At 43.2% G+C, this 27,144-nt stretch overlaps 1 protein-coding gene across 1 annotated transcript in view; it reads right to left on the bottom strand.

The window, feature by feature from the left end:
- EFCC1 (EF-hand and coiled-coil domain containing 1) overlaps nucleotides 1–27,144 on the bottom strand; it is a 113,157-nt gene that overhangs the window by 26,277 nt on the left and 59,736 nt on the right. The window lies entirely within an intron of this gene.

Here is a 27,144-nt window from a genome sequence, read left to right as displayed (position 1 = left end):
TGACAGCCCTTCTGTTCTCATCTGTCACAGGGGAGGCCTGGACTACTAGGAATCGGGTAGCTGTATGGACGGCAATTGATAACAATGGCCAAGTGTCCCTGGTGAAACTTCCTTTCAGTGATCCCTGAGGGATACAATGGTTGATTTAAAAAAAAAAAATGACTCTTAAAGGGGTACTCCCATGGAAAACTGTTTAACTGGTGCCAGAAAGTTAAACAGATTTGTAAATCCCTTCTATTAAAACATTTTTAATCCTTCCAGTACTTTTTAATGGCTGTATACTAAAAAAAAAAATCCAAAATAGAAATGCATTTCCTCTGATGTCATGACCACAATGCTCTCTGCTGACCTTTGCTGTCCATTTTAGGAACTGTCCAGAGCAGCATATGTTTGCTATGGGGATTTTCTCCTGCTCTGGACAGTTCCTAAAATGGACAGCAGAGGTCAGCAGAGAGCACTGTGGTCATGACATCAGAGGAAATGCATTTCTTTTTTTGATTTCTCTTTAGTATACAGCCCCTAAAAAGTATTGGAAGGATTAAGATTTTTTAATAGAAGTGATTTAGAAATCTGTTTAACTTTCTGGCACCAGATGATTTAAAAAAAATGTTTTCCACTGGAGCAGCAGCTACAAAAAGAAAACTATTCTTCATGTTAAAAATATCAATATTTCCATGGCCGGCAGACAGGACTGTGACAACAGAAAGTTCAGCACTTGGCTATTTCTCAATGACAAGATAACACAATACTGATTATGCATCACTACAAAGGGCCAGAAAGAGACAATGGAGGAGTCTCTGGGAGAAAAAAGTCTTTAATCTAACATCTGCTGCCAGTTTGTAAAAGATCAACCAAAATCGGACATAAATCCCTTCATCTGGAGAGGCCTCCGGGGAACAAGGAGAGAAATTTCGATTTGCTTTGACAGAATATAAAGTTGTGCAGAAAACAAATAATTTATCACGTTTATCATATTCATTACCTTGACACCTGTTCCACAATTTATTGTAAGTAACAAGGTGTGACGACTGCCAAATGTCATCATCACAAGACAACGCAAGGACTTGAAGGTGACTGAAACATCTGTATTACAGGAGACCTAATAACCATACACAGCGGGGGCTGCACCCTAAAGCAGACTGTGAGTGATACAAATAACCAATGTCAATCTCATGGAAGCCGTGCGCTGGCGAACGTAATTCTGTATTTATTGTATGTTCTACAGGGATTCAAAGGGCTTAAAAGTCAGAGTTGTGCTTCCTTTAGGCAAAGATCATAGTAGACAGTGAAGGAATTGACGGAGAACCAGAGAATGAATCCTGTCTGGTAGGGTTGGGGGGTTTGCAGAATAGGTTTCTATGGAGATCTTTAAACAGAACTCATTCATCCCCCCCTTCTTTTGTGTTCGGGAAAATGGTGTCAGAATCAATGTGTGCGAAAATTCTGAGTGATAATACAGCTGTAACTGGATTTAATGCAGAAATAATAGGCTTGGTTCTTCATTTTTTTTAGAGAAAAGACCAAACAATTTATAAAATGTATTAAAGGGGTATTCCAGGAAAAAACTTTTTTATATATATCAACTGGCTCCAGAAAGTTAAACAGATTTGTAAATTACTTCTATTAAAAAATCTTAATCCTTTCAGTACTTATGAGCTTCTGAAGTTGAGTTGTTCTTTTCTGTCTAAGTGCTCTCTGATGACACCTGTCTCGGGAACCGCCCAGTTTAGAAGAAAATCCCCATAGCAAACCTCTTCTAAACTGGGCGGTTCCCGAGACATGTGTCATCAGAGAGCACTTAGACAGAAAGGAACAACTCAACTTCAGAAGCTCATAAGTACTGAAAGGATTAAGATTTTTTTTAATAGAAGTCATTTACAAATCTGTTTAACTTTCTGGAGCCAGTTGATATATAAAAAAATTTTTTTTCCTGGATAACCCCTTTAAATATCTTCTAGAAAAGGGGTCTTCAACCTGTGGACCTCCAGATGTTGCAAAACTACAACTCCCAGCATGCCCGGACAGCCGTTGGCTGTCCGGGCATGCTGGGAGTTGTAGTTTTGCAACATCTGGAGGTCCGCAGGTTGAAGACCACTGTTCTAGAAGATGAATTTGAATTAAAATTTTATAAAATATTGCATATTAAAAGTGTATATAGAAACAATGGGGGAGATTTATCAAAACCTGTGCAGAGGAAAAGTTGCCCAGTTGCCCATAGCAACCAATCAGATCGCTTCTTTCATTTTGCAGAGGCCTTGTTAAAAATGAAAGTAGCGACCTGATTGGTTGCTATGGGCAACTGGCCAACTTTGCCTCAGGACAGGTTTTGATAAATCTCCCCCAATGTAACTGAGCGTATCTCAACATTTGCCTAACATTCTACTCCGCTTCCAGCACATACAAAGTCCACATTTCGGATACATTTGATGTTTTATTGTCAGGCTACCTCAGGCATATGACAAACAGGTGAACGTTGCCATAAGTCAGGCAGTACTCTTTGTAGGTAAAACTCCCTTTGAAAGATACATGAAAATTGGGTAAATGCACTGTAAGGGTGCATTCACACCACGTTTTTGCAATACAGTTCCCATATACGTTTTCTATGTGAAAACCGTTTGGAACCGTATTGAAAACCGTATGCCAAAACATGCATCAGGTTGTGTCCGTTTTGCATCCTGTACGGTTTTGTCAGTTTTTTTTCCCGTACCCCAAACCGTAGCGTAAATAAGGCTGGGTTCACATCACATTTTCTCCCATACGGGAGTGCATACGGCAGGAGAGAGCTAAAACCTCTCTGTATGCGCAGTGAAACATTCGGTCCGGTCGGCTTATTTTTGCGCCGTATGCGCTTTTACAGCCGGACCTAAAACCATGGTTGACCACAGTTTTAGGTCCGGGGTAAAAGCGCATACAGCGCAAAAATTAGCCGACCGGACCGAACGTTTCACTCCGGCCGGCTCATTGAAATGAATTACATACGGGAGAGCATACGAAAGCATACGGGAGCGCAAGGTTTTAGCTCCCCCTGCCGTATGCGCTCCCGTATGGGAGAAAACATTACGTGAACCAGCCCTAACATGGTTATTGGTCCAGGTGAAAAGCTGTATTAAACCGTATACATTTTTTTTTTTTAACATGGGAGTCAATGGGAACCGTACAGAACCATATGTGCGTACGGTTCCATCCAGTTTTCGCCATACGGTTTTTTACTTTGTACAGTTTTTTTTATTGGAATTTCAATCAAACAAGTGAAACTTTATTCATAATGGAGTGAAAAGTTAAAAACGTATACGTTTTTTTCTTAAAAAACGGATGCAACCGGACATCATTTTTTAAACCGTATACGGTTTTTAACTGTAAACGGGTTAAAATTTCTACACACGTTTTCTACATACAGTTTAGTTTTGAGGAATCAGTTTTTCATCAAAAACCTGATACAGGAACTGTATTGCAAAAACGTGGTGTGAATGCACCCTAAGATGTTCTGCTGCACACTTTCATATATGCTTGGAGCATGTGTGTGGGCTCATTTCAACACAGTCATGCAGAAAGTGTATAGAAGACATTGTGACTTTGACATGTTTGACCTCAAAACCCCTTTTTGTATAAGGCCTGAAAAGCTTTTTAAGCAACATTTCAATAGGCGAGTTTCCCATCTTCCGCATTCTCAATCTCACTATACATCTTTGACAGAACAACTGAGTGATCTAATCCATGGTTGCAGTCCTTCAAATGGTGGCAGATATAAGAAGGCAGGCTAAAAGGGACAACTGAGTTAGCAGGCAACAGTGTACATTGTTGGAGATATAACTGGAAAATGGCCCAAAACCACAATCACACCTGAAGCCGGCTGAAAGAAAACCAGGCAATGGAGCCATAATTCAAACTGAAGTCTAAGTAAAAGATTTTACATAATGAACATAATTTTTTTATGACTGCATTGAACCTGTTATAGTTGAACATTTTCCACATAAGTCTTTATGAGAACTTTTGCTCAGTTTCTCTTCTACAGCCTCCTTGTTTTTACATATAGTGCAGAGTGAAATCCCTCCCCAGGATCTCCAGCCCATCTCTCCTAAACAACCTTCAAGGAAGCCCTGGAGGGGACCGCAGGGGCACATGACAGGGGGATTATGCCAGGTAAGGGTTAATGGCTGGGGGGTTTATGCAGGAGAAGGTGAGGTAGGCACAGCTATAGGGGGCTGGGTCTATACAGGCAGCTGGGAGGTTAACAGTTGGGGTGAATAGCAGGGCAAGGGGAGGAGTCAGAAGGGGGTAAAAAAGATCAGGGTCAGGGGGAGGGCGTTAGTCGGCGCGTGGCCAGAAGAAAGTGCCTGCCCACCCGCCCAATTTTTTGTTTTCATCTTTGTTTGTCGCAGTAGTAGGGTCAGGAGAGGGATCTGTAGGCATCATTGGACGGCATGAGGGCCGTATTGGATGGAGTGTGGAGGTGGACTGGGAGCGGTTCCCAGCCCAATGGGGAAGTCCAGGTGGACATGGGCACAAGAAGTTTTGGGGGGCTTCACAAATGGTGCTCCTGGGCAGGTGCCATGCGGCTGGGAGTAAGGGAAGCCCCACCCATTTTGGTGCAGTAACGGTGCCTTCAGGTTCTTCTCCTGCGTTCTGAATAATTTATATGTTGTGCTGGGTTATGTTCTGGGTTATGTTTATATGTATGATGTTCATACAACTGTTATGTTTGCAATGTTTTTGTCACGATTCGGCTGGCTGGAGGTGGATCCTCTGTGCCAGAGAGGGATTGGCGTGGACCGTGTTGGTGGACCGGTTCTAAGTTGCTACTGGTATTCACCAGAGCCCGCCGCAAAGCGGGATGGTCTTGCGGCGGCGGTAGCAACCAGGTCGTATCCACCAGCAACGGCTCAACCTCTCTGACTGCTGAAGATAAGCGCGGTACAAGGGAGTAGACAAGAGCAAGGTCGGACGTAGCAGAAGGTCAGGGCAGGCAGCAAGGATCGTAGTCAGGGGCAACGGCAGGAGGTCTGGAACACAGGCTAGGAACACACAAGGGAACGCTTTCACTGGCACAATGGCAACAAGATCCGGCGAGGGAGTGCAGGGGAAGTGAGGTATAAGTAGGGAGTGCACAGGTGAAAACACTGATTAGGCCTGCTGCGCCAATCAGTGGCGCAGTGGCCCTTTAAATAGCAGAGACCCGGCGCGTGCGCGCCCTAAGGAGCAGGGCCGCGCGCGCCGGGACAAGACAGACGGGGAACGGGTCAGGTACGGGAGCCGGGATGCGCATCGCGAGCGGGCGCCTCCTGCGTCGCGAATCGCATCCCGGCTGGGAGTGATATTGCAGCGCACCCGGTCAGCAGGTCTGACCGGGGCGCTGCGAATGAGAGGATGCTGCGAGCGCTCCGGGGAGGAGCGGGGACCCGGAGCGCTCGGCGTAACAGTTTTAATTGGTTAATTTAATAAAGTGGGATGCTGTGGCCTTTTTGTACCAACAACTTGTCTTGTTTCATTATGGGGGAGGTTTGGAGGCAGTAAGGGAGGTTATGGGGGTTGGTCAATAAGGTATCTGCAGCTATAATATCCCCTAGTCAAGGGGCTCATGTTTATCTGTTTAGGTTGCACTCCTGGTTTTGACTTACATATACTGATTTCCAAACAGTGACCCGGATACTGCACATTGTGAGGGAAACAAGCCTGGACTGTGTTGGGTCAGGGAACCTGATGCTGGTGTATAAAAGACTGAGCAGTTCTTCTTGTTTGTATGCAGAAACTATTCTGTTTGGGGATGAGGGCCTTGTATAAGAGTATCTAAGAGATAGCTTAAAGGGGTTATCCAGGAAAAAACTTTTTTATATATATCAACTGGCTCCAGAAAGTTAAACAGATTTGAAAATTACTTCTATTAAAAAATCTTAATCCTTTCAGTACTTATGAGCTGCTGAAGTTGAGTTGTTCTTTTCTGTCTAAGTTCTCTCTGATGACACCTGTCTCGGGAACTGTCCATAGTAGAAGCAAATCCCCATAGCAAGCCTATTCTGCTCTGTGCAGTTCCCGAGACAGACAGAGGTGTCAGCAGAGAGCACTGTTGTCAGACCGAAAAGAACAACTCAACTTCAGCAGCTGATATTTATTGGAAGGATTAAGATTTTTTATTTTTTTATTTCATTGTTTTTATTCAATGCTTACAAAAAGAAACACAAGCTCTTACAAATACAGTACAACAAATTACAAATACATAGGCATTTATTTAGTCCTTTAGTTACCCTCCCCTCCCTCCACCCACCATGGCAGGAAGGAAAAAAAAAAAAAAAAAATAAAAAAAAAAAAAAATACTTCTCATCTTACCCTCACCTCACTCTAGAAATTCCAGAAACATCCGAGTTGTCAGCATCCCAGATTTCCCACTTTTTCTTCCATATATCAAACATTTTTTCTGACTTTTTGCTTTTAACCTCTTCAAAACCTTTGACCCTTTGCAACTCCAACTTCCATTCTGAACTACTCGGGTTTTTGTTGGAAATCCATTTCCTCATTATAATCAACCTCCCTATACTTTGACTTTGCATTTAAGATCAACTTCTTTTTTACCACAGGTAATTTAGGGATCAGACCGAACAGGGAGACTCCTGGTTTCCACTCCAAACTAACACCTATTTTAGTTTTTATCAGTTCTTTTATTTCATTCCAGAAATCATTTATATATGGGCACTCCCACAACATATGTAGCAGATTCGCTTCAACCTTTCCACATTTTGGGCAGTCCGCATGGGCACAGATTTTCCATTTGCATAGATCTTTAGGGGTATAATATAGTCTATGCAATCACATAAACTGAGAAGTTTGAAGTTTTTCATTTTCATACATCTGGACCACACTCGCTGTCATACCCTTCCAAGTGGTCTCATCCTTCTTTTGCAGACAGCCCCAGTTTCCTACCCCCGTCCACCAATTCAATCAGCAAATGGTTCTGGATACTAAGAACCCTTATATCCTCAGTATACTTTACTGCATGTTCTAGTTGGAGGAAGCCAAATTTATATTTATCTTCTAACCCAAACTCACTCCGCAGTTCTTCGAATTTTTTTAGCTTCCCTTCACTGAACATTTGCTCAACATATACTATCCCCTTTCTTAACCATAAACCATAATGCTCAATTTTACTTATCTCTTTCAAATTGTTATTTTCCTACAGAGGAGTAAATTTCACACTTCTTACAATGTTTAAAACAATTTTAACTTTCCTCCACACCCAATTTGCCTGTGCTCCAATTGTATCCTTCTTATAAAATTTCAAATTATTTTCCAGTACTTCAAACACGTGCTTCCTATTCACCTTGTATTTAAATTTTAAGAGGTCATGCATCAACTGACCTTGATCACCCGTGAGCTGTGATAGCTGAGCCGCCCAGTAATACAGTCTAAAGTTTGGAACCCCTAACCCCCCCTATCTCTAGGCAGAGTGAATGTGTCTAATCTAATCCTAACCTTTTTCCTGCCCCAAATTAAAATATTCACCAAACCATCTATTTTTCTGAACCATACTTCACCTATAATTATCGGGGATGCTGTTAAATAGTATAAAAGTTGCGGTAGAACCACCATTTTAGTTAGTGCTATTCGATCCGACATTCCCAGGGGTAATTTTAACCAAATATTAATTTTCTTTTTTATTTTTACCAACAGTGGAGCTAGATTTAACTTAATATAATCCTTGGGATTACTACTAATGCTGATCCCCAAGTATTCCATGGTCTCTGGATGTTTTATTACTTTTAATTCACTAAACCTTTCTTCGCCTATGCCTTCCACAATCAATAATGAGGATTTTCTCCAGTTGATTGAGAGTCCTGAAATACAACCAAATTCCTGGATGTCCTGTATAATGTCAACCAAATGAGCCTTTGGATCCCTGACAAACAATAATAAATCATCCGCATATAATGCAATTTTCCCTTCTTCTCCTCCTGGGCCAAAACCCTGGAATTGAGAATTATTTTTAAGGAAAACAGCCAGAGGTTCAATAAATAAAAGAAATAATAAAGGTGACAGGGGGCACCCTTGTCTTGTGCCTCTGGTGAGGGTAAATTGGCTAGATATAGTATCATTTATTTCAATTCTTGCCCTGGGGTGATCATATAGCAGCTTAATATCATTTACATAGTTCAGTCCCAAACTGCTCCAACGCCTTCCATATGAAGGCCCACTCCACCCTGTCAAACGCTTTTTCTGCGTCTAGTGACAGGATGGAGCGCCCCCCCCCCCCCCGAGCTGAATGGCCGAATAGACTCGCCTAATATTATCCATTCCGTTCCTATTCTTCATAAACCCAGCCTGATCTCTCCCCACCAGGTCCCCAATTACTCCCTTCAGACGCAACGTCAATACCGTAGCAAAGATTTTTGCGTCTGTTTTTAAAAGCGAGATGGGTCTATACGAACCCATCTCGCTTGAGTCTTTACCCTTTTTCAGAATTAGTACCATCATTACTTCCCGCATTGACTGTGGGAGGGACCCCTGTCTACAGGATTCGTCTAGAACCTCTTGAAGTTTCCCTAACAATGTCTTACCCAGTTTACAGTATATCTCAAACGGGAGCCCATCCATCCCTGGAGCTGTATTCCTAGAGAAGGATCTCAGGGCCTGCTCCAGCTCATGCAGCTGAATTTTGGTATCCAACTCTACTCCCTGGGCGGCCCCTAATCTCAGTAGTTTGATTTTTTTGAAGAATTCATCAATATCCTCCTTAGAATTTTGCACTTCTGTCTCATAAAGTTCTGGAAAAAAAAAAAAAAAAAACTCGCTTCAACTTCTTCTGTAGTGGACCTAAGAAGGCGATCTTTATCCTTAATTGATTTTATAAAGTTACCCCTTTGCTGATTCCTTATAAGTTGGCTCAAGAATTTATTTGGACGTCCCCCTTCATAATATAATTTTTGGGTTTGAAAAAAAATCTGATTTAGGGCTTTTTCTTCTAAATATAGTTTAAGATCCTGTTTTTTTTTTCCTAGCTTTTTTAGGTTGTCAACAGAGGCATCCCTAGACAGCTCAACCTCTGCCCTAGCGATTTCTTTCTCCAGCTCTTTTTCTTTTGAACTGAACCCCTCTTCTTCCTACAGATCTCCCTATATAGCAGACCTCTAATGAATGCTTTCAGGGCATACCATACTATGCCCACCTCTGCCGTGCCCTTGTTGACTGCCCAAAATTCATTTATTTCCCTTTTTAACTTTTCCCAATCCTCCAAACTGCTTAACCAATGAGGTTTGATCTTAAACATTCTGCTTTTTTTAATAGAAGTAATTTACCAATCTGTTTAACTTTCTGGAGCCAATTGATATATAAAAGAATTTTTTTTCCTGGAATACCCCTTTAAGTAAGAGATTGGGTAAGAGGGTTCTGCCTAAAACTGAATAGCCTGAGTTGAAGGGATAGCAACCTGAAAACTCTGAAATTAAAACAGTTTGGAAACCATTCTAATCTTGTGCCTCCCTGCTGGAAAGAATGGCTACTGTTATTTCTTGCCTGAATTTATTGACGAAATGATAAGTGAAAGTCTCATGTTCCTGCTTTGGACAGGATGCTTCCTCACACATTCACACCCCTGCCCCTCTGGCCCTCCTCTACTGCCGCCAGAAGAATGCTGGCACTGGCCCAAGGTGGTGTGGGTAAAACTCAACTGGTTCAGTCTTTTGGTATTCATCTTTGAAAGTAGCTGAAAAGTCAGCATGACACTGAAAACTGTATCAGAATTTTTAGCACTTTGTAACTCCACAGTCTGTGAAAATGATGTTTCCTATTATCCCAGTAACCACATTTCCAATATCAAGCTAAAGCTCTAAATGTTTCGAATAATTATGTGTAACCTGGAGCCATTGTTACACTGCGTGCATGGCAGATAAGTCATTTCACCGACCAAATTAGCAAATCCATTACTGCCAGCAATAGGTTGCTGTGATAAATCCGGATAAAATTATATTTGTCTTTGATGTTATATTAGATCAGAAACTAATAAGAGATCTACTGCAGTGCACAAGAAAAGATCTTATTCCCCAGATTCCGCTATTGTGTGTAAATAGTCATTCTGATGTCATTGAAGTAAAGTGTTCTTTTGTACGTGCTGTATTACTGCGCACAGTGGGCTCCTGAATCAGGACTTATCCTTTCACAAATGAAAACAAATTAACCTGAATTACACATTTCAATGCACAGCAGAAAAAAAGCATTACAGATATAAGGTTTGCTTTTGAAAAATTACAGTTTTTTTGACTAGAAATGACATTATCAGTAACTTTAAAGGAATTGTCCACAATTAAAAAGAAAAAAAAGACCTGCCTGCATTTCCAAGCGGATTCTGTAGAAAAATTCATATGCCAATTCTGTTGAAACTCTACCATGTGCACGGGGCAGCAGAATCCCATTGAAAACAATTCTGCTGCAACAGAATTTCCAAACAGAATTTTTTAGCTGGATTTCACTCAGAAATTCCTATTCACAAGGAGGAATTTACAAGCAGAATCCAGCAGAAAAAAAATCTGCTTGTAAATTCTGGTGCAGCAGCCTCCCATTGTTTTTGGAGTCCGCTAAAATAATAAGCCATGATTCGTTTTTTTGATGAATTACTTTAAGCAGTTCTTACTTTTAGCGTGACACCGGCGGGCCCTGCACACATGGTATGCTGGAGGGGCACTGAGATTTGTCCGTGCAGTGGAGGCTGAGGACACGTGGAGGATAAGGAGGTGGAATCGCACACTGTCACAGGACCATCGGCCAGAGAACGTGGAGGCGGAAGTGGCATGGCCTGTCCAAGTTGCTGTTGTGGCTGTGCAGGAACCACATTCACCAAGTGGGCCGTAAAGGATAAGTATTGTCCCTGACCATAATTACAGCTCCACACGTCGGCACTGCCATGCACTTTTGTACACACCGACAGGCTCAAGGACTGGCCCACCTTCTGTTCCACAAAATTATGCAGGGCTCGTACTGCTTTCTTCGCAAATAAATGACGGCTTGGGACTCTCCATCTCGACTCGGCACAAGCCATCAGTTCTCTGAAAGGTGCAGAGTCCACCACTTGAAAAGGGAGAGACTGCAGCAGCAGCAACTTGGACAGGAGCACATTCAACTTCTGTGCCGTTGGATGAGTGGGCGCATACTGTTGTCTCTTGGACATGGCTTTGTCTATGGATTGTTGGCGGAATGACTGACTCGAAGTAGTAGGAGCATCTGGAGCAACAGAAGATGGGTATGACACACAGCTCCCTATGGCTGAGGTGCTGGAGCCTTGGCTGGCTGAAACAGGGAGCAGCATGTCACTGGGTGATGCAGCAAGCTGGACCACCACATCGAAGCCACGGTTCTCCAAGGCGCTTTATGGTGACGGTGCATATGTTGACGCGGAGCCGTGGTGCCAACATTGGGACCCTGGCCACGCTTCACCTTCTGCCGACACATCTTGCATGTGGCCAGGTTAACATCCTCTGGATACTTGATGAAAAACTGCCACACCGCCGAGTAGCTTATTTTCCCACCAACAGTCTGCACTACTTGACTGCTACTGCCGCCGACTCCAGGAACCTCTGTTCCACTACCTCCCGGGCACGTTTGGCTCCAGACTTTCCACTTCTGCCACCATGCTGACTGCCAACCATGCTACCACCTTGCTGGCTCAGCTGCTGTCTCACAAGCAACCTGCAACCCTCTTCTCCTGATGATGATGAAGATCCTTCTGCTCCCAAGTGCAATCGGCTTCCTCATCATCGAGTTGTGTCTGCACGTCACTGATGTCATCCTCAGGTTCCTCAACAGTGTTTGCTTCAGGAGCCTGTACGCTCGCAACACCACCTCCCACGTCACTCTCCTCATCACTACTTGTCCGCCCAGCCAAGGAAGTGGGGGATGTCTTCTCCACTTCTTGGCTGAGCAGTAGCTTCTGACTGTCCTCTAAATAGTGCAGCTGAGCCCACAGCATAAGATACTTCTGTTGGGGAGGGAACAGCATAGGACAGAGGCTCCAGGGACTGCTCCCAGGCCATGCCAACTGAGGGTTGTGTCTGAGGAACCCACCAACTGTTGACTGGGGATGTCAGATGTCACTTGTGATTAAGTGGATGACCGTGTTAACCAATCGATGGCGGCAGATGGGTTGCTGGTCGAGACAGACCGCTGGCTGATACCGTGAGCTCAGGCCTCTCCCTGCGACTCCTGCTGCCACTCACCCCTAGTCTGCTGCGACCTCTGCCTGATGAATTTAGGCCTCTGCCACTCCTCTGTGCACGTCCTGGCACTTTGCCTTACATACTTGTGTACTACACCCAAAATTGCACTTTCTCTCTCAATCTCACTCTCTTCCCTATCAGTGCTTCTAGGCTGGATTTGGTCTTGAGATGAATCGCTGCTATAAAAAAGCTTTTCTGTGCAACACACACTGCTCTCTGTCCTTCTCTGCAATAAAACGCTGATGTGACTGAGAGGTGAATCACTGCTGTAAAAATGCTTTTCTGTGTAACACACACTGCTGTCTGTCCCTCTCTTTCTGTAATAGAATGCTGATGTGACTGGCCGCAAGATGGCTGCCGATTATATAGGGCTGTGACATCACTGGGGTGGCTGGCTGCTGATAGTGATTGTGGATGTAATTCAGGGTCATCCCGCCAACCCTTGTTCCCGCCTTCCCAGGATTCCTTGCCCCATGTCCTCACATGTGGATCCACCATTTTAGATGCCCGGGCCCTGGAGCCTGGACCGCACTACATGGAGTTAAATAAAGCAATCGAATCGCTGCGATATTCGCATTCGTTACAAATCGAATTTCTCATAAAATTCGTAACAAATTCGGATTTGTCAGATTTGATTCGCTCATCCCTAGTTGTCACTCTAGAACTAAGTTCTACTATTGCTATGCCATCACTGGGGCAACCTGGCAAAATAATTTTTGAAGCTGCCAACATATGGGGACCCAAATTCCAACCTGTTCCCCCCAGGATGGAACACTGACGGAATGGAACCTGTCAGATCAAAATATGTAACCTTTCTTAAAGGCTGTGGGCCTCAATTTATTTATTCCATACTTTTAATGGTGCTAAACACATTTTCTCCATAAGTCTTCAATAATATTTTTTTCTGCAGAAGAAAAAAGATATTAATAAAGAAAACAAACAAACAAACTGCATTTTAAGGTGTCCATAGGCTTTAAATAAAAAAAACTGGGTAACAGGCGAGGACATGCTGTGCCACCCAACTGGTTTGGCTTTGTGCCTTCTCAAGGTCATTGTCTAAGTAGCCCCTATGTTTTTACTCTACAACACTTTCCTATGAGGATCTATTCTTTACTGCTATTGGTTGCTTCCTCTGAGGGTGGTCCTGGTGTCAGTGGTGGCTAGCCCAGCAGACCATGAGACAACATTGTGATGCACCAAAGGATCAGACAAAGATGAGTCCCTATACTGGCTTAGGTTGTGGGGAGGAAGCGTAATAGTGTGGTCAGAAATAGAATTTCGTGTCTTGTCATACACAGAAGCAAATATGGAACAAAGGATCAGGCAGGAGCAAGGTCAGGAAACTGATGCTGAGTTCATACACTAAAACCAAAAACTGAAGAAAGAGATATACACAAATGTTAAAAACAGAAGGACATACAGAACTCATATTGGGATACCCAAAGAAACATTCCAGGATACTCCACCAGCCAAATTCATGTATAATTGTAATAATGGTAGTGGATCCCATGGGTCCTGCAGGACCCAATTAAAATCTTGCAACGCAAGCGGTAATGAGGTTGTACCAAGCGGGAGCAGGTGGTCCCAGAGCCTACTGCAGGCCCTGCAAAATCCCCCCCCCCCCCCCCCCCAACGCTGTTTCATTATTACACCTTTTTCTGCGGATCTCCTGGCGTCCAGCTCCTGCATGTTGACTCGCACCTGAAATAAAGAAGTGTTTGCACCGTAATTGAAGTCCGGCATCGTGAGTGCTCCCCCCTCTCTTTTCATTTCTAAATGAACTTGTATTTGCATTTGACTGCTGTCCATAGGGGGTTAGAGGCACTGAGGACGGGCAATTGGTGTTCCACACGCATTGGGGGACTCTCCTTAGCACAGTGCACGTAGTATCCACCGGCCAATACATCGGGAGTGCCGATCGCTTTTTCTGTCTATCTGTATAGTGTATACAAACAACACCTTCACTAGACCTCACAAAAACTATTACAAAAACATATATCACTCACCCTAATAGTTCATACAGTCTTTTTACAGCTTTACAATGATTTATATATATTTATATTCATTAGTTTCAGTTTCTATCAACCTGTTTATGAAGCTATACGTAGTGTTTACTAGGAAACTACATAAAAATAGAACTGAACTGGGATATTTTGCATTTTCAAATATAACTGAAATTGCGCCAGCATACAACGAGTCAATGTGTATAGAAGGTTCATGCTGTAGCTGCGGCTCCACTCGCACTGTGCTCAGTTAATAATATGCGCCTAACAGGGTAATTAATGGAGCGACCAGCGCAGAACTGTCGAGATAAGTGCAACATTCTAGAACCCGCAACAAACTTCTCCACACTTCATTACCGGGTTCATTGCTCCTCATTTACTGACGACCTTATTTTAATTAATAGTCTGCAAAATGACTTGGGAATGAATACATTCATCTGCTCTTAGACTCATGTGGTGGATTTTGCATTCCATATATAACTTATCAGATGAATTATATATGTAAATTGTCATCATTTTAAATATAACTCCATTTCATCAAGCTTTATGACTATAATAAATATAGGCACCTTTGCTAATTTGTCTCTTGTCCAAGAATATGGAAGTGTCCCCAATGATTACTAATAAACAGACATATATTAATTTGACGGTCACATCTTTGTGAAAACTTAAAGGGGTACTCCATTGCTGGACATCTTATCGCTGGCGTCTGGCCAGGGTTACGCCCCCTCCTATAGACATGAATGGAGAGGTTGTGGCATGACATCACGAGGGGACGTGGCATGACATCACGACCACGGCAGCCCAAAGCCAGCATCCTGAACATAATGTTCAGAATGCAGGGTGTCTGCACCGAAATCATGGGGGTCCCAGCAGCCGGACCCCAGCAATCAGACATCTTATCCCCAGGGGCGGACTGTTAACACCCGGACCAAATAAGGCAAGGGCCCCCTGCAAGACTCCGCCCTGGCCACGCCCCCATTACACCCAAATCCCTCCTCATGTCTCATCCCTACTTACAAAATAAAAAATGTTTTTTGGATTATATATAATCCAAAAGCTCAGCAGTAGTATGACACATGATAGGATTAGATACACAGGATCAGCAGACAGTATCACACATGACAGATTTAGATACATAGGCTCAGCAGACAGTATCACACATGACAGATTTAGATACACAGGCTTAGCAGAAAGTGTCACACATGACAGATTTAGATACACAGGCTTAGCAGAAAGTATCGCACATGGCAGATTTAGATACACAGACACAGCAGACAGTATCACACATGACAGATTTAGATACACAGGCTCAGCAGACAGTATTGCACATAATGAATTTAGATACGCAGGTTCAGCAGACAGTATCGCACATGACAGATTTAGATACATAGGCTCAGCAGACAGTACCACACATAGCTCAGCAGATGGTATCACCCATGGAAAGTTTAGATACAGCAGCTCAGCAGACAGATCATCCATAATAGGATTAGATACAAGGCTCAGATACACAGCTCAGCAGACAGTATCACACATGACAGGATTAGATACAGAGCACAGCAGACAGTTGCACACATTAATAGATTAAATACACAGTTTTGCAGACATCTGACACATGGCACAGGGTCTCACCAGGTCAGTGTCTCTTGTTTTCGCTCTCTCCTCTGCCCAGGCGGCTCCAGGTCCAGGAATGTCCGGGGGTCGTGGCTGAACTTTTCCTTTAAGAATCCTCAGAGGACGGCGCGGAGCACAGGAGCTGAGGCAGGGACACGTCGGGGGAGGGAGCAGACGAGCGCACAGCACTTCTGTCCCAGAAAGCATTGCTGTTTTAAAGAGGCAGTGTCCCTGCCCCAGCTGATAGAACTTGGGGCTGGGGGATAGGACTTGAGGCAGGAGGCTAGAACTGGAGTGCGGCAGCCTGCAGCTCATATGCAAAATTTAGCTGCCGGACCTGAAAGGCAGCACTTTTCTGTCTGGGTATCCGTTACAAGTGTCCTGGATCCCGAGCAGCAGTCCGCCCCTGCTTATCCCCTATCCTTTGGAAAAGGGATAAGATGTCTAGCAACAGAGTACCCCTTTAAAGATAGCATGGTCCGTTCTTGGAGCTGATGTGTAGGAAGCAAGAAAAATGGGCATGTGTAAGAATTTCAGCTAAATGTACAAGAACCAGTCTGGGTCAAAGAATCTCCAAAACGGCTGGTCTTAGGATTTTGCAGTGGATAGTACCTACCACAAGTGGTACAAAGAAGGACAACTGTTGTGTACAGAGAGAAGTAAAGAAGGGCTGGGGGATCAACTGAATTAGTTTAGTGACCCAGTGCCAGAAGAAAGAGTCTATATTCAGCTCAAGCAAAAAACAAGAATATAAAGATTAAAGTGTACCTGTTGTCAACAAAAACCTTTTATATAATCTAGATAATACCATGATATGTATATTTGTAATATACATTGGTTAAAAAATGTGTATATCTTTTGGGGGGAAACGTGCTATCCCTGCAGATATTGCCTGCGTGTCTATGAGGAGTCCAAATACAGGAAGTGAGGATAGGACAAGGAGGGCTCTGTGCAGGCTCCTGACTTGTCAATCATCCTCATGTGTGAGCTGGGGGCATGTCATAGAGCCTCACTGCACAGAGCCCTGCTTGTCCTCAGTGTACAGAGCCCTGCTTGTCCTCACTGCACAGAGCCCTGCTTGTCCTCAGTGTACAGAGCCCTGCTTGTCCTCAGTGTACAGAGCCCTGCTTGTCCTTAGTGCACAGAGCCCTGCTTGTCCTGACCTCACTTCCTGTACTTGGACTCCTCATAGAGACACACAGACAATAGCTGCAGGGACATAAATATACATATTTTTTTTTACAAATGTATATTACACATATATATATATATAATGGTATTATCTACATTATATAAAAAGTTTTTGTTAATGACAGGTACACTTTAAAACATAGACTTGCCCAAATCTTGAAAATAATTTCATGAACAAAACAGTTCAAATTGTTGATTTGGCCTCCAAATTTCTGGACACAGCTAGGTTCTGAGCTCTGCTATGTTCAGAAGTCCCAAAGAATGTGAATGGAGAGGTAGCTTAGCATGTGCGTTGCCGCTTGATTCACTCGGGGGACCTCTACTGTCCTGATCAAACCACTGGCACCTACCTTGTAGATATGTAATTACCCACTTTTAAATGGGTACTCCGCCCCTAGACATCTTTATCCAAAGGATAGGGTATAAGATGTCTGATCGCAGGGGTCCCACTGCTGGGCCCCCATGTGATCTCTGTTGCGGCACCGCAGTCATCGGGTACACGGAGGGAACTTTGCTCCGCGCCTAATGACTAGCGATGCAGCGCTGACATCACGGCCACGTCCCCTCGTGAAGTCACGTCCTCCCTATCAATTCAAGTCACAGACTTGCATTGAAGGGGCATGGTCGTGACATCACAAGGGGGTGTGGGCGTGAAGTCACGAGCCTCCGGTGCCGCAGCCGGCATTCTAAACAAACGCCGGGTGCTGCAGGGACATCGCCGGGGTCCCAGCGGCGGGACCTCCCGATCAGACATCTTATGATAAGATGTGTAGGGGGGAAGTACCCCTTTAAAGGGAATGTATCATCAGAAGATGACCTTTTGTTTAAATCAAGGTTTTGGTAATTACCATATTTTTTTAGAATTTCAGGTGACTTTTTATTTTCATTGTCCATTTTTCTATCCATATTTAAAAATAAAAGAATGTATCGATAACGTAACAGTGGTTTTAGAGAGTCTGGGACATAAAATATGCTTGTGTGAATCCAGTTAAAAGAATTAAAGAAGGTGTCTGGAGGAATAAAAAGGCAGTACTCATCTCACTGGTATTCGGATCCTCACTTCACTTCCTGGTCCATTTCCTGGTTCCTCGATCGAAGAAAATGCTTGCACTACCAATTATTGGCCTAGGCCGGTCACCGCTGCAGTCAGTGATTGTCTGAGCAGACATCTACTTCTTTCGTGGCAGTAAGTGAAGATCAGTAAGGGCCCGGGCACCATCAGAATGGCAGCAACAGGGTATCAGTGCTCCCTTCAGACACCTTCTTTAATTCTTTTAACAAGTTAATTCAAATAAGTGTATTTTAAGTCTATTTAAGACTCTCTAAAACCACTGTTATGACATCTACACATTCATTTATTGCCTTGCAAATCTCTTAATTTTGAATATTTTATAGTACTGTTTTTTTTTGCCCAGTTTGATTCTGTTCCTTTTTTTCTTTTTTCTCATCAGAGAATACCTTAAAAAGTGCATGTTACACTTGTTGGTTTACATCCATAAACATGTGCAATTTTCGACTGTGTTGGAGAGGCGGGACCCAGGCCGCAAGGCCTCTCTTCACCGAAGTCATGCCTGCTTCTCTTATTTAAAGGGCACTCTGAGCATGCACACGGCTGTATTTTCTACGCTGTTGTGCCTGTGCCTCTTCACACCAACTCCTCTGCTTAGATGCTGCTGTGAGCATCCTCCGTACACATGCCCATTGTCCTATCCTTCTGGGCCTGCGTGAGACTTGCAGAGGAGACGGGGAGGATGCCGCCATGCCCGGGCTGTTAATCACCCCTATGTAGGCGTGATTAGGACGGAAGAGGTGTGATTACAGCCCTGACTACTTAGATGGCCATACTGCCCAGGGGACTACTTATGAGAAATTAGAATACAGCGTGGGACGATTTATAATGTTATTTTATTAAGATTGCGGGCATCACTAAGGACAATAGAAATATGGTAAGAACACTTATTGAATGTTAATTGAAGTGTTGCTTATGGTTACAGGCGGTAAATTTTGATGAATGGTTCCCTTTAATGACACACAGGGTTAGCCTGCCCCTGGCGTCCCTGTTAAACTGTGCATGCGCCATTCATGGGTATAAAGGTGCACACGCAGTAAGTATGAGACCTTGGGAATCCCTTGCAGACTCCCAGAGCGTGTGTAGTTGTACACATTTACAGCTCATGCGCAGACTAACCACAGGGCTGTCGCGGGCAGGTAAGCCCGGTGTGTCAATTAATAAGAGAAGTATGTACAGATCTGTTAAATGGATAAAATACAAAGAATTTTAGACTGGGTATACTACCCAGCAGTGTCTGTGCATATTACTTGGTGTTGCACTGTAATCTGCATCAGCCCCTGTCCTATTTTCCTGCAGCATTTGCATACCCTGGCTAATAGATGAGGGTCCTGAGAGACCACCCTCTTAAAACTCAGAATTTTTCTGAGACAACCCCTTTTTTATGGCCTCAACTTAATACATACGCTGTGAGGTGTCATACGTTGGCATCCATCACCAATAAGGACCCATTTTTTAAATAAGTGGTCATTCAATGTCTCCTGGCAGACAAGGTTACTAAAGTATCAATTCAATAAAGCCAGTGACAGATGCCATACAGTGGCATCCATCATCTATAGGCTCCTATTGTTTAAAAAAAAAAAACATCCGTTCATCTGAATGGCCTCCATGCATTACAACAGTTTCTGCGTCTAGCAAGCTCCCCATATTAAGGGGTTGTCTTGGGTTAAACAACGCATTTAACTAAACTTTTTAATATTATTTAGATATAAATGATGTCCTATACAATCAATTACTCGGGGTTTACATGAACAATAATATTGCAACACATTTTCTTTTCCCCGTAGGTGTTTTTCGTTCTTAGTTTGCAATATTACAAACTTTATTATCTGGATAAAAGGTGACATTTCACCTTTTTCCTTAAATTTATGCATTAAGTAATTATGTTCTCAATTGCGTTTTCGGAGTCTGCTGGTAATGTGACCCCATGATAAATTAATTTGCCTGGAGTTTTTAATGTCAACCAATTAACCAATTAAAGATACAGAAAGTAGTGATTAATAGAACACATTAATCACCGAGGACTGAGAGGAAGTCATTGTACTGATGCCGGAAAATGCAGATCGTTTATGCTTGCAGAGGAACTTTAAAGGGGTATTATGGTGAAAAACATTGTGGACAGAGAGCATTGTGGACAGACAGAAAAGAAATCCAAAAAGAAAAGAATTTCCTCTGTAGTATACAGCCGCTAATAAGTACTGGAAGGATTAAGATTTTTTAATAGAAGTAATTTACAAATTTGTTTAACTTTTTGGCACCAGTTGATTTAATTAAAAAAATTTTCCACCGGAGTTCCCCTTTTAAGTGTACCTCTCACTTTGGTAAACTTTTACAGTCATGCTGATCTTACCTTGTTTAGTAAGCCAGAATTATAATCCATTAGGGTCTGTGCCAGCTATATAAACAACAGAGATCCAGACTACCAGATGCCCAAACCTAAACCTCCAAGGCTCAAACGATGGGGGTCTCAGAGATGGGATCCTTACCTATCAGACATTTCTTGCATATACATGCCTTCTATGTCTATTGTCAGAATATCAGCTTAAAGAGGTACTCCTCCATCCCTAGACATCTTATCCCCTAGCCAAAGGATAGGGGATAAGATGTCTGATCGCAGGGGTCCCGCCACTTGTGACGTCATGACCATGCCCCTTGTGATGTCACGGCCACGCCCCCTCAATGCAAGTCTATGACTTGCATTGAGAGGGAGGACGTGATGTCACGAGGGGGGCGTGCCCGTGACGTCAGCACCACATCACTAGTCAGCAGGAGTGGAGCGAAGTTCGCTCCGTGCACCCGATGACTGCGGTGTCGCAACATAGATCACAGGGACCCGTCACTGCTGGGACCCACCACGATCTACATGCAGCACCTGGTATTCTAAACAGTATGTTCAGAACGCCTCCTCCATTCATGTCAATGGGACGATGTGTGATGGATAGGGGATAAGATGTCTAGGGGGGAGTATCCCTTTAAAGGAAAACTGTCAGGTTGCTCCCCCCACACTAACCAGCGGTACTGGCTCAGACAATCACTGCGGAGGATGCTGATCAGTTTGATGCTTATTGTGCCCGGATCCACCCAGCCGTTCTGCCGATATCTTCGTTTTTCCCTATATGCTAATGAAGTGCTAACTGGCACAGGCGGCGTTAACTGACAGTCTGAAGTCCCTGCCGCGGGCCGCAGCACCGCCCAGCTTTTCGATATTCCTCCCCTCTCCCCTCTTCATTATAGAGCTGGGAAAAGAGGGAGAGGCGGAGGGAGAGGAGGAATATTCATGAGCTGGGCGGCGCTGCCGCCGCCGGCAGTGACGTCAGAGTGCCAGTTACTCCACCTGTGCCAGTTAGCACTTCATTAGCATATAGGGAAAAACAAAGATATCGGCAGAATGGCCAGGCAGATCCGGGCACAGTAGACATTAAACTGATCAGCATCTCCAGCAATATCAGCCAGTACCGCTGGTTAGTGCGGGGGGGGGGGGGGGGGGGGAGCAAGCTGACAGTTTTCCTTTAATTGTACTTAGTAGCTGCAATCCTACCCAATAATGGGTTTACAGCACTTATGACTAGTCAAGGACAAGTAGTCAGATACTGCATTTTTATGCAAATCCAGAACTGGCACATTTGGAGTTAGTTTAGTAAGTGATGAGTCACATGCTGTAAACCTATTTTACCTTGTCTACCTCTGAACAAGTCATTTAAAACTTTGTTCTTCTTGTTCATGTCTATTTTGATTATTTTATGTGACTTGGCAGCAGCTGCCTGGCATTGGTTACTACTATTCAGTTTATTTACCTATATTAAAGTTCTTTGTCACTCCTCTGAGTCTCCAACCTCTCTAAAGACATATATATAAGATTACATAGATATGTAATATAACATTTTGCTAAACATGCTATACATGCTATGCATGCCCCTAGTCATCTTTTATCCCTTATGCAAAGGATAGGGAATAAGATGTCTGATCGCGGGTTCCCACCATTGGGGACCCCTGCAATCTCCCTGCTGCACCTGGCGTTTAGAGCATAGGGTGCAGAGCTGGAGGCTTGTGACATCATGGCCCCGCCCCGCTCGTGACATCACGGTCACGCCCCCTCAATGCAAGTCTATGGGAGGCGGCGTGACGGGCATCACAGACCCTCCCATAGACTTGCATTGAGGGGGCGTGGCCATTATGTCCCGAGCGGGGCATGACCGTGAACTGGTCACAGCAGGAACAATTAACAGCTTTAAAACAGAATTAGATACATTTCTGGAACAAAATAACATTAATGCTTATGAAGAAATATAAAATCTCATCCCTTCCCCAATATCGCGCCACACCCCTACCCCTTAATTCCCTGGTTGAACTTGATGGACAAATGTCTTTTTTCGACCGTACTAACTATGTAACTATGTAACTATGTGATGTCACAGGCCTCCGCCCCGCATTGCCAGTCATTCGTCACAGAGCGAAGTTCACTCCGTGCACCGGATGTCTGGGGTGCCGCACCCAGCGGCGGGACCCCCGTGATCACACATTTTATCCCCCATCTGTTGGAGCGGGGATAACATGTTGAGGGGCGGAGTACCCCTTTAAACTTGCCATATACATATGATGGCTATCAGCCAACAGGTATCTCTCCTGATCTCCTCCTAAGGATACGTTCACACGAGCGGATTTTTTTGCGGGTTTTCCGCTGCGTATTTGAAAGTGGGTGGGCTCTTCTCGGCTGTCCGCAGCAGATTTTCTGCACGGTGGAATTTCCGCTGTGGAAAATCTGCTGCGGACAGCCGAGATGAACCCTCCCCCTTTCAAATACGCAGCGGAAAACCTGCAAAAAAAATCCGCCCGTGTGAACGTACCCTATGTGTGAACTCTTAGCCTAGCCTTCATGTGTTATCAAAATTGGGGCAGTTCGGCTGACACATGTCAAAAGTATATGGGTACCTTAGTAAGGTACACAGGTGAAATGTTATACACGCACATGTTACACCAGGCATTCGACATGTTACACCAGGCATTCGATGCAGTCAGTATTTTTATCTCTTTCAATTATTATTATTTCCAATGAAATTATTAGAAAAGAAGAGTCAATGATATCACTTACAGCCAAGTTAAGTCCAATTTACATCCTTAACTTTCTAAGCTTTAATGCGGAAAATGTCCATTTTCATAATAGGATTAGCCGGCTCTATTGTGGATGTTAAAGCCTCTCGGGGAAATATGTTTTCTCACTTAAAGCTGTAATGACGGTTTATTCTCTGGCTGTAATATTGGTGTATTTTTGTGTTTATGCTGCAGACTCTCAAGCATGAAATTAGCTGCGTGCTCGCTGCTCTCCTCTACTCCGGCTGCAAATCTGCTTTCTCCTAATTATAATATTTAAGATCTATTTAGTCTTCCTTTTCCTTTTGTGCAGGGTAATGAATGAGCCAAGTTGCTGAGATACTACTTGGCGAACACAGCATTTTGTTAATTAAATGTACATCCTGTTGGACTCCAGCAATCCTGGTTATCACTGGAGAGAAAAAAAAATAAAATAAGACTTGTAATATATTCTCTTAAGAACAGAGCTGACACAATATTTCTGCACCCAAGGCAGAAACACAGCAGATCATGTTCCTGCTGTGTAGTAATGCTTCACGGTTCTGGATTATCATACTGGGTGTTCGGAGGGCCAGAAACATATTTCACAAGCTGCAGTGAAGCCATTCTCCTGCTGTTCTTCATATTATTTATTTTTGGAGAGTTTGTGGCCCTTGAGAAACCCCACACCAAGACAGATGCCATGTCTTTGTGATACTTTGGAGTTTCTAGTCTTACGAAAAGAGCAAAGACTCCCAACGGGTATTTATGTGACCTACTGAAGTATACATGTGCTCTATTGGGCATCATTTGTAATATGGAACTGATTTTATATTGCGATTACTGTATGGGCACTGCTGTTATATCACACAACTGGTACTATGTTGTCTGGGCTCTGTTGTGGTACTGCAGGGGATGAACTGCATGAGCCTATCAGGGTATGTTCACAAGGGACTGAAATGCTGAAGATTTGCTGCACATTTGTTGCAATTAAAGTTAATTGGATAAATCCCTATGTGAACAAACCCTTACTGAATTTTCCCCTATAAAAAATAAAAACAGTTGGTTGTACAGGTCCTCAGAGAATGCTGGGGGCCACTGTATTATTAAAGCGTACCTGTCAAAGTGCCAAAAACAAACAAACAAAAAAAAAAAAAGTGATGTTACTCAGTACCTAATCCTGATCATGTACCTATATATCCCTAACAAACAGCATTTATATCTTGCTCACTTGCTTTGTCTTCTTGCCTTGTGGAGGGGATGTGTCTCACTCTCTTAGGCTGGGTTCTGCCACCCTGGTTCCCTTCTTTGTCAGCGCCGGTATTCCTGTACCCTTGAAGCTTGCTACATATATTCCTATTATCTTTGGGAAGGCTGCAGACCAATATCACTACGTCAAAACGCATATCCTTGTTATGTGGGAATTTGCACAGCTCGGCAGGGTGAGCCTTCTACGCAGTGCATATTTCGGTAAAAATTACACCTTATCATTATTCTGTAGGTCCATACGGTTAAAATGATACCCTACTTATATAGGTTTGATTTTGTCGCACTTCTGGATAAAATCATAACTATATGCAGGAAAATTTATACATTTAAAAATGTAATCTTCTGACCCCTATAACTTTTTTATTTTTCCACGTACAGGGCGGTATGAGGACTCATTTTTTGCACCGTGATCTGAAGTTTTTATCGGTATGATTTTTGTTTTGATCGGACTTTTTGATCACTTTTTATTCATTTTTTAATGGTATAAAAAGTGACCAAAATACGCATTTTTGGACTTTGGAATTTTTTTGCGCGTACGCCATTGACCGTGCGGTTTAATTAATGATATATTTTTATAGTTCGGACATTTACACACGCGGTGATACCACATATGTTTATTTATTTATTTTTTGACACTGTTTTATTTTTTTTATGGGAAAAGGGGGGTGATTCAAACTTTTATTAGGGAAGGGGTTAAATGACCTTTATTAACACTTTTTTTTAACTTTTTTTTTGCAGTGTTATAGGTCCCATAGGGACCTATAACACTGCACACACTGATCTTCTACACAGATCACAGGCGTGTATTAACACGCCTGTGATCAGTGTTATCGGCGCTTGACTGCTCCTGCCTGGATCTCAGGCACGGAGCAGTCATTCGCCGATCGGACACCGAGGAGGCAGGTAAGGTCAGCTGTTCGGGATGCCGCGATTTCACCGCGGCGGTCCCGAACAGCCCGAATGAGTAGCCGGGTCACTTTCACTTTCACTTTAGAAGCGGCGGTCAGCTTTGACCGCCGCTTCTAAAGGGTTAATACCGCACATCGCCACGATCGGCGATGTGTGGTATTAGCCGCGGGTCCCGGCCGTTGATGAGCGCCGGGACCGACGCGATATGATGCATATGATATGATTCATATCGCGGGAGCCGGCGCAGGACGTAAATATACGTCCTGCGTCGTTAAGGGGTTAAACATTACAGTCATGTGGTCAGATGAAACCAAAGTAGAACATTTTGGTAAAAGCTCAACTCGTTGTGTTTGGAGGAGAAAGAATGCTGAGTTGCATCCAAAGAACACCATACCTACTGTGAAGTATGTGGGTGGAGACATGCCTTGGGACTGTTTCTCTGCTAAGGGACCAAGATGTAAAGGAAAGAATGAATGGGGCCATGTATTGCGAGATTTTGAGAAAAACCTCCTTCCATCAGCAAGGGCATTGAAGATGAAATGTGGCTGGGTCTTTCAGCATGACAATGATCCTAAACACACCCCCTGGGAAACAAAGGAGTGGCTTTCTAAGAAGCATTTCAAGGTCCTAGAGTGGCCTAGCCAGTCTCCAGATCTCAACCCCATAGAAAACCTTTGGAGGGAGTTGAAAGTCTGTATTGCCCTGCAACAGCCCCAAAACATCACTGCTCTAGAGGAGATTTGCATAGAAGAATGGGCCAAAATACCAGCAACACTGTGTGAAAACCTTTTAAGAGTTACAGAAAATGTTTGACCTCTGTCATTGCCAACAAATGGTATATAACAAAGTATTGAGATGAATTTTTGTTATTGAGCAAATACTTATTTTCCACCATAACTTGCAAATAAATTCTTTAAAAATCAGACAATCTGATTTTATGGATTATTTTTCTCATTCTGTCTCTCATAGTTGAGGTAACATATGATGAAAATTACAGGCCTCTCATCTTTTTAAGTGGGAGAACTTGCACAATTGGTGGCTGACTAAATACTTTTTTGCCCCACTGTATCTCCTGCATTTCTTCAGCTAACACGGTACCAAATCTCAGACTAAAAACAGGATAGAAATAGGATTCCTTTATTAATTTTCTAACCTGTGATAAATAAATAAATAAATAAATAAAAAAGAATTCAGATTATACCCTATGTATTTCTTGGGAAGCCCAACAAGTTTTAATCACATAATATAGCTGCAGTCACAATCTGGCCTAGATACAAAGATTTCTGCTGGCGCAAACAACCTGAAATGTATTTACTATTGGAAAATTCTTACAATGATACAAAACATGCAAAGATAGTTTTTTGTCCAATTTCTAGTGAACATCTTGATCGAATCTACTGACAGTGAAAATGTTTTAAAGGGGTACTCCACTGGAAAAATATATATTTTTTAAATCAACTGGTGCTAGAAAGGTAAACAGATTTGTAAATTACTTCTATTTAAAAATCTTTACCCTTCCGTTACTTATCCGCTGCTGTATGTTCCAGAGGAAGTTATTTTCTTTTTGAATTTCCTTTCCGTCTGACAACAGTGCTCTCTGCTGACACCTCTGTCCATTTTAGGAACTGTCCAGAGTAGGAGCAAATCCCCATAGAAAACCTATCCTGCTCCGGACAGTTGTTAAAATGGACAGAGGTGGCAGCAGAGAGCACTGTGGTCAGACAGAAATAAAATTCAAAAAGAAAATAACTTCCTCTATAGTATACAGCAGCTGATAAGTCCTGGAAGGATTAAGATTTTTTAATAGAAGTAATTTACACATATGTTTAAC

The sequence above is a fragment of the Hyla sarda genome, chromosome 6 (assembly GCF_029499605.1).
Source record: "Hyla sarda isolate aHylSar1 chromosome 6, aHylSar1.hap1, whole genome shotgun sequence".
Lineage (NCBI taxonomy): Eukaryota > Metazoa > Chordata > Amphibia > Anura > Hylidae > Hyla > Hyla sarda.
This window is presented reverse-complemented; position numbering and strand designations above follow the sequence as displayed.